This window comes from Micropterus salmoides, unplaced genomic scaffold (assembly GCF_014851395.1).
Source record: "Micropterus salmoides isolate LMB-PRFRI ecotype aquatic unplaced genomic scaffold, ASM1485139v1 Ms_hic_scaffold_2, whole genome shotgun sequence".
Lineage (NCBI taxonomy): Eukaryota > Metazoa > Chordata > Actinopteri > Centrarchiformes > Centrarchidae > Micropterus > Micropterus salmoides.
In genome coordinates, this window is record NW_024041150.1 from 37666404 (window position 1) to 37676324 (window position 9921).

The following is a 9921-nucleotide window of genomic DNA, read 5'->3' on the forward strand; positions in this document are numbered from 1 at the left end:
AAATCAACGTTGCAGTTTCGCTACTGAGATCAGTGCCAGGTCCCGTTTTCTTGAAAAAAGAGAAGCAACTTGAATCGACAAATCGTTTATTGTGTGTTTATGTTTTAATACTCGTTGATAACAGAACCGTAAATCAGTTTTAAAAGCTTCAGTAGGCTAGGCCCTGATTTGTTTATGGGATCTCTGAATCGGATTTATCATGTAGCCTAACTGTTGAACACGTTTGGGCAAAAGTCCTTGCGAAACAACGCAGCTGGTCTGATGAATTTGTTCCGACGGGATTTTCCGTTGTTTGAAAGAGAAGTGACCAGAAGTGGCGTTTTTAGGATCTTGAAACATTGGGGGCGTAGCCCAGCCCATAAAACTTCATATCTTCACATAATAATTGACACCCCCACCCCAAAGTTAAGTCTGTAAAGCAGTAAAGCAACAGTAAACATCCTCTACTTATAGGCTACAGCACAACAAAACTCACAACAACACTATTAACGGTCTCATTTTGATAAATTGTAATGAAATGTGTGTAATTATAATAAAATAACAAAACTGTGACAGTATGGGGGGTACTCTTCCAGAAAATTGTGAGTGTTAAACACTTAATTTCCTGCATTCTGGTGTTTTCCTCCAACAATTTCTGCCTTTTCTGCATCAATTTATTGTGGATATTATTTATGTAAAGGGACACACAAAAATCAGGTGTTGCTGAATTGTGGCAAATATTTAAGAACATTTAGATATTTATGACCTTGTAACTTATTATTTATTTCCATCTTAAATGTGCAATTGTACTACTGCCTGCCTTGGCCAGGACACTGTTGGAAAAAGAGTTTTTTGGTTTAATAAAGGTATAATAAAACAATTTGAAATCTAAAACTGTAACAGAATATAATACAGAGCAGCTCTCAGCTTTCAGATATGTTTCTCCTGTAGATCAACTTTTAATATCATCACTGCTGAATCAACACACATGCAGACGTGACTGATTGAGGTAACCTCTTTAAATGTGCATGTGGCACCTTTTTACCTCTTCAATAATAAATTAAATAATTTTAATTAAGTTATAAACTCCTGTACTTTAATAGCTCCTGTGTTTCAGCAGGTTTTCTGCTCATGTTCAAAGTTCTGCACATTCAGAATCTATCAGGGTTCTCTGACATTTCCAGAATAAAGGATATTTTGAGAGGTCAAACAGAATAAATCATCATAAACTTTCTCAATCACCACCACTAATGTCCTAGGCGATGCTCAACAACAGGACACTCAATATACAGTGGATAGAAAAGGTCTACACACCCCTGTTAAAATTCCAGGTTCTTATGTAAAATAATGAGACAAAGATAAATCATGTCAGAACATTTACTGTGACCTACAATGTGAACAATTCAATTGAAAAACAAATTGAAATCTTTGAGGGGGAAAAATGAATTAAAACCCTCAGATAACCTGGTTACATAAGTGTGCACACCCTTAGACTAATACTTTGTTGAAGCACCTTTTGATTTTATTACAGCACTCAGTCTTTATGGGTAGGAGTCTATTAGCATGGCACATCTTGACATAGCAATATTTGCCCACTCTTCTTCGCAAAAGCGCTCCAAATCTGTCAGATTGCGAGGACATCGCATGTGCACAGCCCTCTTCAGATCACCGCACAGATGTTCAAATGGATTCAGGTCTGGGCTCAAAAATTAATCTTCTTTTGGTGAAGCCATGCTTTTGTGGATTTGGAAGTTTGCTTTGGGTCGTTGTCGTGCTGAAAGGTGAACTTCCTCTTCATCTTTCTAACCAACGCCTGAAGGTTTTGTGCCAAAATTGCCTGGTATTTGGAAGTGTTCATAATTCCCTCCACCCTGACTAAGTCCCCGGTTACAGCTGTAGAAAAACAGCCCCAAAGCATGATGCTGCCACCTCCATGCTTCACTGTGGGTATGCTGTTCCGTGGTTGATGTGCAGTGTTGTTTTTGCGCCAAACACACCTTTTGGAGTTATGGCCAAGAAGTTCTACCTTGGTTTCATCAGACCGTAACATTTTCCCACATGCTTTTGGGGGACTTGATGTTTGTTTTTGCAAACTTCAGCCGTGCTTGGATGTTTTTCTTTGTAAGAAATGGAGATAGTTGTCACATGTATCACACAGCCAGTACTTGCCAGAAATTCCTGCAGTTCCTTTAATGTTGCTGTAGGCCTCTTGGAAGCCTCCCTGACCAGTTTTCTTTTCGTCTTTTCATCAACTTTGGAGGGATGTCCAGTTCTTGGTAAAGTCACAGTTGTGCCATATTTTCTCCACTTGATGATGACGGTCTTCACTGTGTTCCATGGTATATCTAATGCTTTGGAAATTCTTTTGTACCCGTCTCCTGATGTCTTTCAACAATGAGATCACTCTGATGCTTTGAAAGCTCTCTGCGGACCATTGCTTTTGCTCGGAGATGCAACTAAGAAAATATCAGGAAAACCCTACTAGAACAGGTGAACTTTATTTGTGATTAACCAGAGTCACTTTAAATGATGGCAGGTGTGTAATGACTTCTAGTTAACCTGAGTTTGAATGCGATTGGTTAATTCTGACCACAGCCACATCCCAAGTTATAAGAGGGTGTGCACACTAATGCAACCAGGTTATTTGAGGGTTTTTATAAAAGTTCTGACATGATTTATCTTTGTCTCATTATTTTACATCATAAGAACCTGGCATTTTAACAGGGGTGTGTAGACTTTTTCTATTCACTGTATCTCAGTCAATGCAGTGATCGTCTGACATAGATGTTACAGTGTGTAGTCTTCATTTGCTCTGCAGAGACTAAAGACGCTTTTAATGTGCCGTTAATGGAAAGTGTTTAACTTGCCGACTTGTTAAAGAAAAGAAAATCCAGACAATTTAATGTAAGCTCAGCTCACAGCTTCAGGGGAGCAGAGAGGAGAGACACGAGCTACAGCTGGATCATCTTATTCTCCGCTAATTTGCAGGACAATAAATAATAACAATAATCTCTCTCAGTCCCGCGCACGTAAAGTTAGTTAAACGAGTAGCCGAAGGTTCAATTTTCGGCCTTTCAAAAACATCCCTGGCGACGCCGCTGGAAGTGACTAATCTTTGAAAGCGGAAGTGATTTTAATTTTCACCTCTTTTTTCCAGCACTTAGCCTACTGTAAAATGCGTCTTGTTAATGTCGTGGGCCTATGCTGTTTTTTGCACAAAGCTCAACATTTTACTTCTCAGAATATAAGAACGTTATAATAATATATAGCCTATAAACAGAGGGGGAAGAAGTCCTGTATTCGAAATCCTACTCAAGTAAAAGCTCAAAAGTATTATCAGTAAAATGTGCATTAAATGTCTAAGTAAAATTATTTATTTTTTGTAGAAAATCTCCTGTTATTCATAGCCTACAGACCTATGATTGTATTTATTATAATATAATAATAATACTAATACTGATGCATCATTATTGTTGAAGCTGCTTGAGGTGGAACTAATTATACTGTCAAAATAGGTTGTTTTTCAATGCCTCTCAAAACGTCTTCGTAAAGGACATAGTCTAATTCACCACTGAAGTCACTCCCTCGACTGGCGTACTAAAGAAACCTTCAAAATGGGGACGGGTAGGGGGGTGGCTGGGATGAAACTGCTTGGTTAGGTATAGGGAAACATCTGGTTTGAATTACAATAAGTGCATGACGTCAGTCACGTAAATCATGACTAACTCTGTCAGTTAAGCTATTTCACAAGTCAACGTTGACTTGTTTGCATATGGGTGTCCTGTGTGAAAGTGCTCCTGTTTGACACATCTATCCTCTCCATCCACCTCCTCGTGCAGACTTCCTTGCTCTTCATACTGCATCACCTGACTTCCTCCTTTGCTACATCCACGACCACTAGAGGTAGTCGCCGCCTTGCAATAAACGTAAATCATAATAAGATGCTGCACAATCGACAGCAGTTTTTCTGTTGAGGATGGTCTGAATACACAGTAAGCTACTTTTAGCCAGTGGCTCCTAACCTAGGGGTCAGGGACCTCCAAAGGGTCTCCAGTGATTAGGCGTCATCTTTAAGTCCAGTGTCCAGTTCTTATAGTACAGCCAAAATCTCAGCGTGCCAACTCCTAATATTCGTAATGGAAATTAAATAATTCACTTCTTCTTTTCTCCATTGGATGAAACTTGGCTACAGTTATAATAGGCATGTATACTGTGTGCTAATAAAATACTTAAAAATAAGTTGCTCAGCCATCCTAGTTTTAATTATTAGAGAAATTGTTCAGTGATCCAGCAACAGGAAGTCTAACTGCTATGTTTGTTTCCACAGAAATTCAAGCAGTAATCGGAATGACGTCATTCTACCATGCCACACCGTGTTTGACAAGAACAATTCAAAAGTGACGTGGAAACACAGTGGCCAGATTGTGCACACATATCAGTATGGGAAGGACTATCTAACTAATCAGCACACTAACTTCAAAAATAGAACATCTCTCTTCCATGATGAAATGACCAGAGGAAACCTTTCACTAAAACTGACCAATGTCACTGAACGGGATGCAGGAAGTTACAGCTGCGAGGTCCCAGAACATCCAAACATCTCATTACCCTCGTTGTTGGTGAGTACAGCTAACCTAATACACATTAAAATGACATAAGAGAAAACATTACATATTTGTAATGTGTTAAAAGTATTTTAGCACTTAAACACAACGTACGCATTTACAAGTTAACAACGTTTTTCAACAGCCAAAAATCCAGAACCCACCAAAGGTCCGCCTCATGTTGACAGCAAGTAAATATCTTGACTTTTATTATTTGTAACCCCCGACAGCCACTCATCTATTTTTCCTGTGGGCCAGAATTTTATCACATACCTTAATATTTTATTTAATTGTTCCTGTCATGAAAATTGTATTCCTGGTGAGAGGTTGAGCAAATAATTGAGTTACAACAAACTGTTGTCTTTGAAGAATTAATTTAACAAAAGAGAATAAACAGAGAAGTACTACAACAAAATCAGCTGGACCAGAGGTTCTGTCTCCTAAGACAGTCACTAACGTCTGGCCCTGAGCAAACAATTGCATGATCATTTGCACAGTCTGAGCATCTATGTTTTGGGGAACAAAAGGTCCTTGACTGGTCCCAGTCAAGGAAGGAGAACAGCTAGTGAGGAAAACAATCAGCAACCCCACATCCCTGACCTAAACCCCACACATGTGGACAGACTGGAATAACAAGAACAGTAATAAAAAGGGAACAGCTTAAAGACGGGATTTTCCGTTGTTTGAAAGAGAAGTGACCAGAAGTGGCGTTTTTAGGATCTTGAAACATTGGGGGCGTAGCCCAGCCCATAAAACTTCATATCTTCACATAATAATTGACACCCCCACCCCAACGTTAAGTCTGTAAAGCAGTAAAGCAACATTAAACATCCTCTACTTATAGGCTACAGCACAACAAAACTCACAACAACACTATTAACGTCTCATTTTGATAAATTGTAATGAAATGTGTGTAATTATAATAAAATAACAAAACTGTGACAGTATGGGGGGTACTCTTCCAGAAAATTGTGAGTGTTAAACACTTAATTTCCTGCATTCTGGTGTTTTTCTCCAACAATTTCTGCCTTTTCTGCATCAATTTATTGTGGATATTATTTATGTAAAGGGACACACAAAAATCAGGTGTTGCTGAATTGTGGCAAATATTTAAGAACATTTAGATATTTTATGACCTTGTAACTGATTATTTATTTCCATCTTAAATGTGCAATTGTACTACTGCCTGCCTTGGCCAGGACACTGTTGGAAAAAAAGTTTTTGGTTAATAAATAATAAACAATTTAAAATCTAAAACTGTAACAGAATATAATGCAGAGCAGCTCTCAGCTTTCAGATATGTTTCTCCTGTAGATCAACTTTTAATATCATCACTGCTGAATCAACACACATGCAGACGTGACTGATTGAGGTAACCTCTTTAAATGTGCATGTGGCACCTTTTTACCTCTTCAATAATAAATTAAATTTTGGACTGGACTTTAATAGCTCCTGTGTTTCAGCAGGTTTTCTGCTCATGTTCAAAGTTCTGCACATTCAGAATCTATCAGGGTTCTCTGACATTTCCAGAATAAAGGATATTTTGAGAGGTCAAACAGAATAAATCATCATAAACTTTCTCAATCAATCCGCGGTCCACCTGCGAAAAAGATTAGTTTCATGGCCACATTCAGTTTTTGGACCGTCGGACATCGCTATGAAACAAATAGTAACCAATGTGCATTAAAGAAAAGGAACAGGCTAATGTCCAAGGCGATGCTCAACAACAGGACACTCAATATACAGTGGATAGAAAAGGTCTACACAGCCCTGTTAAAATTCTAGGTTCTTATGTAAATAATGAGACAAAGATAAATCATGTCAGAACATTTACTGTGACCTACAATGTGAACAATTCAATTGAAAAACAAATTGAAATCTTTGAGGGGGAAAAATGAAAATGAAAACCCTCAAATAACCTGGTTGCACAAGTGTGCACACCCTTAGACTAATACTTTGTTGAAGCACCTTTTGATTTTATTACAGCACTCAGTCTTTATGGGTAGGAGTCTATTAGCATGGCACATCTTGACATAGCAATATTTGCCCACTCTTCTTCGCAAAAGCGCTCCAAATCTGTCAGATTGCGAGGACATCGCATGTGCACAGCCCTCTTCAGATCACCGCACAGATGTTGAAATGGATTCAAGTCTGGGCTCAAAAATTAATCTTCTTCTGGTGAAGCCATGCTTTTGTGGATTTGGAAGTTTGCTTTGGGTCGTTGTCGTGCTGAAAGGTGAACTTCCTCTTCATCTTTCTAACCAACGCCTGAAGGTTTTGTGCCAAAATTGCCTGGTATTTGGAAGTGTTCATAATTCCCTCCACCCTGACTAAGTCCCCGGTTACAGCTGTAGAAAAACAGCCCCAAAGCATGATGCTGCCACCTCCATGCTTCACTGTGGGTATGCTGTTCCGTGGTTGATGTGCAGTGTTGTTTTTGCGCCAAACACACCTTTTGGAGTTATGGCCAAGAAGTTCTACCTTGGTTTCATCAGACCGTAACATTTTCCCACATGCTTTTGGGGGACTTGATGTTTGTTTTTGCAAACTTCAGCCGTGCTTGGATGTTTTTCTTTGTAAGAAATGGAGATAGTTGTCACATGTATCACACAGCCAGTACTTGCCAGAAATTCCTGCAGTTCCTTTAATGTTGCTGTAGGCCTCTTGGAAGCCTCCCTGACCAGTTTTCTTTTCGTCTTTTCATCAACTTTGGAGGGATGTCCAGTTCTTGGTAAAGTCACAGTTGTGCCATATTTTCTCCACTTGATGATGACGGTCTTCACTGTGTTCCATGGTATATCTAATGCTTTGGAAATTCTTTTGTACCCGTCTCCTGATGTCTTTCAACAATGAGATCACTCTGATGCTTTGAAAGCTCTCTGCGGACCATTGCTTTTGCTCGGAGATGCAACTAAGAAATATCAGGAAAACCCTACTAGAACAGGTGAACTTTATTTGTGATTAACCAGAGTCACTTTAAATGATGGCAGGTGTGTAATGACTTCTAGTTAACCTGAGTTTGAATGCGATTGGTTAATTCTGACCACAGCCACATCCCAAGTTATAAGAGGGTGTGCACACTAATGCAACCAGGTTATTTGAGGGTTTTTTATAAAAGTTCTGACATGATTTATCTTTGTCTCATTATTTTACATCATAAGAACCTGGCATTTTAACAGGGGTGTGTAGACTTTTTCTATTCACTGTATCTCAGTCAATGCAGTGATCGTCTGACATAGATGTTACAGTGTGTAGTCTTCATTTGCTCTGCAGAGACTAAAGACGCTTTTAATGTGCCGTTAATGGAAAGTGTTTAACTTGCCGACTTGTTAAAGAAAAGAAAATCCAGACAATTTAATGTAAGCTCAGCTCACAGCTTCAGGGAGCAGAGAGGAGAGACACAGAGCTACAGCTGGATCATCTTATTCTCCGCTAATTTGCAGGACAATAAATATAACAATAATCTCTCTCAGTCCCGCGCACGTAGTTAGTTAAACGAGTAGCCGAAGGTTCAATTTTCGGCCTTTCAAAAAACATCCCTGGCGACGCCGCTGGAAGTGACTAATCTTTGAAAGCGGAAGTGATTTTAATTTTCACCTCTTTTTTCCAGCACTTAGCCTACTGTAAAATGCGTCTTGTTAATGTCGTGGGCCTATGCTGTTTTTTGCACAAAGCTCAACATTTTACTTCTCAGAATATAAGAACGTTATAATAATATATAGCCTATAAACAGAGGGGGAAGAAGTCCTGTATTCGAAATCCTACTCAAGTAAAAGCTCAAAAGTATTATCAGTAAAATGTGCATTAAATGTCTAAGTAAAATTATTTATTTTTTGTAAAAATCTCCTGTTATTCATAGCCTACAGACCTATGATTGTATTATATAAAATAATAATACTAATACTGATGCATCATTATTGTTGAAGCTGCTTGAGGTGGAACTAATTATACTCATGTCCTCATACCTAAATGTCAAAATAGGTTGTTTTTCAATGCCTCTCAAAACGTCTTCGTAAAGGACAATTCACCACTGAAGTCACTCCCTCGACTGGCGTACTAAAGAAACCTTCAAAATGGGGACGGGTAGGGGGGTGGCTGGGATGAAACTGCTTGGTTAGGTATAGGGAAACATCTGGTTTGAATTACAATAAGTGCATGACGTCAGTCACGTAAATCATGACTAACTCTGTCAGTTAAGCTATTTCACAAGTCAACGTTGACTTGTTTGCATATGGGTGTCCTGTGTGAAAGTGCTCCTGTTTGACACATCTATCCTCTCCATCCACCTCCTCGTGCAGACTTCCTTGCTCTTCATACTGCATCACCTGACTTCCTCCTTTGCTACATCCCACGACCACTAGAGGTAGTCGCCGCCTTGCAATAAACGTAAATCATAATAAGATGCTGCACAATCGACAGCAGTTTTTCTGTTGAGGATGGTCTGAATACACAGTAAGCTACTTTTAGCCAGTGGCTCCTAACCTAGGGGTCAGGGACCTCCAAAGGGTCTCCAGTGATTAGGCGTCATCTTTAAGTCCAGTGTCCAGTTCTTATAGTACAGCCAAAATCTCAGCGTGCCAACTCCTAATATTCGTAATGGAAATTAAATAATTCACTTCTTCTTTTCTCCATTGGATGAAACTTGGCTACAGTTATAATAGGCATGTATACTGTGTCTAATAAAATACTTAAAAATAAGTTGCTCAGCCATCCTAGTTTTAATTATTAGAGAAATTGTTCAGTGATCCAGCAACAGGAAGTCTAACTGCTATGTTTGTTTCCACAGAAATTCAAGCAGTAATCGGAGATGACGTCATTCTACCATGCCACACCGTGTTTGACAAGAACAATTCAAAAGTGACGTGGAAACACAGTGGCCAGATTGTGCACACATATCAGTATGGGAAGGACTATCTAACTAATCAGCACTAACTTCAAAAATAGAACATCTCTCTTCCATGATGAAATGACCAGAGGAAACCTTTCACTAAAACTGACCAATGTCACTGAACGGGATGCAGGAAGTTACAGCTGCGAGGTCCCAGAACATCCCGGACATCTCATTACCCTCGTTGTTGGTGAGTACAGCTAACCTAATACACATGAAAATGACATAAGAGAAAACATTACATATTTGTAATGTGTTAAAAGTATTTTAGCACTTAAACACAATACGCATTTACAAGTTAACAACGTTTTTCAACAGCCAAAAATCCAGAACCCACCAAAGGTCCGCCTCATGTTGACAGCAAGTAAATATCTTGACTTTTATTATTTGTAACCCCCGACAGCCACTCATCTACTTTTCCTGTGGGCCAGAATTTTATCACATACCTTA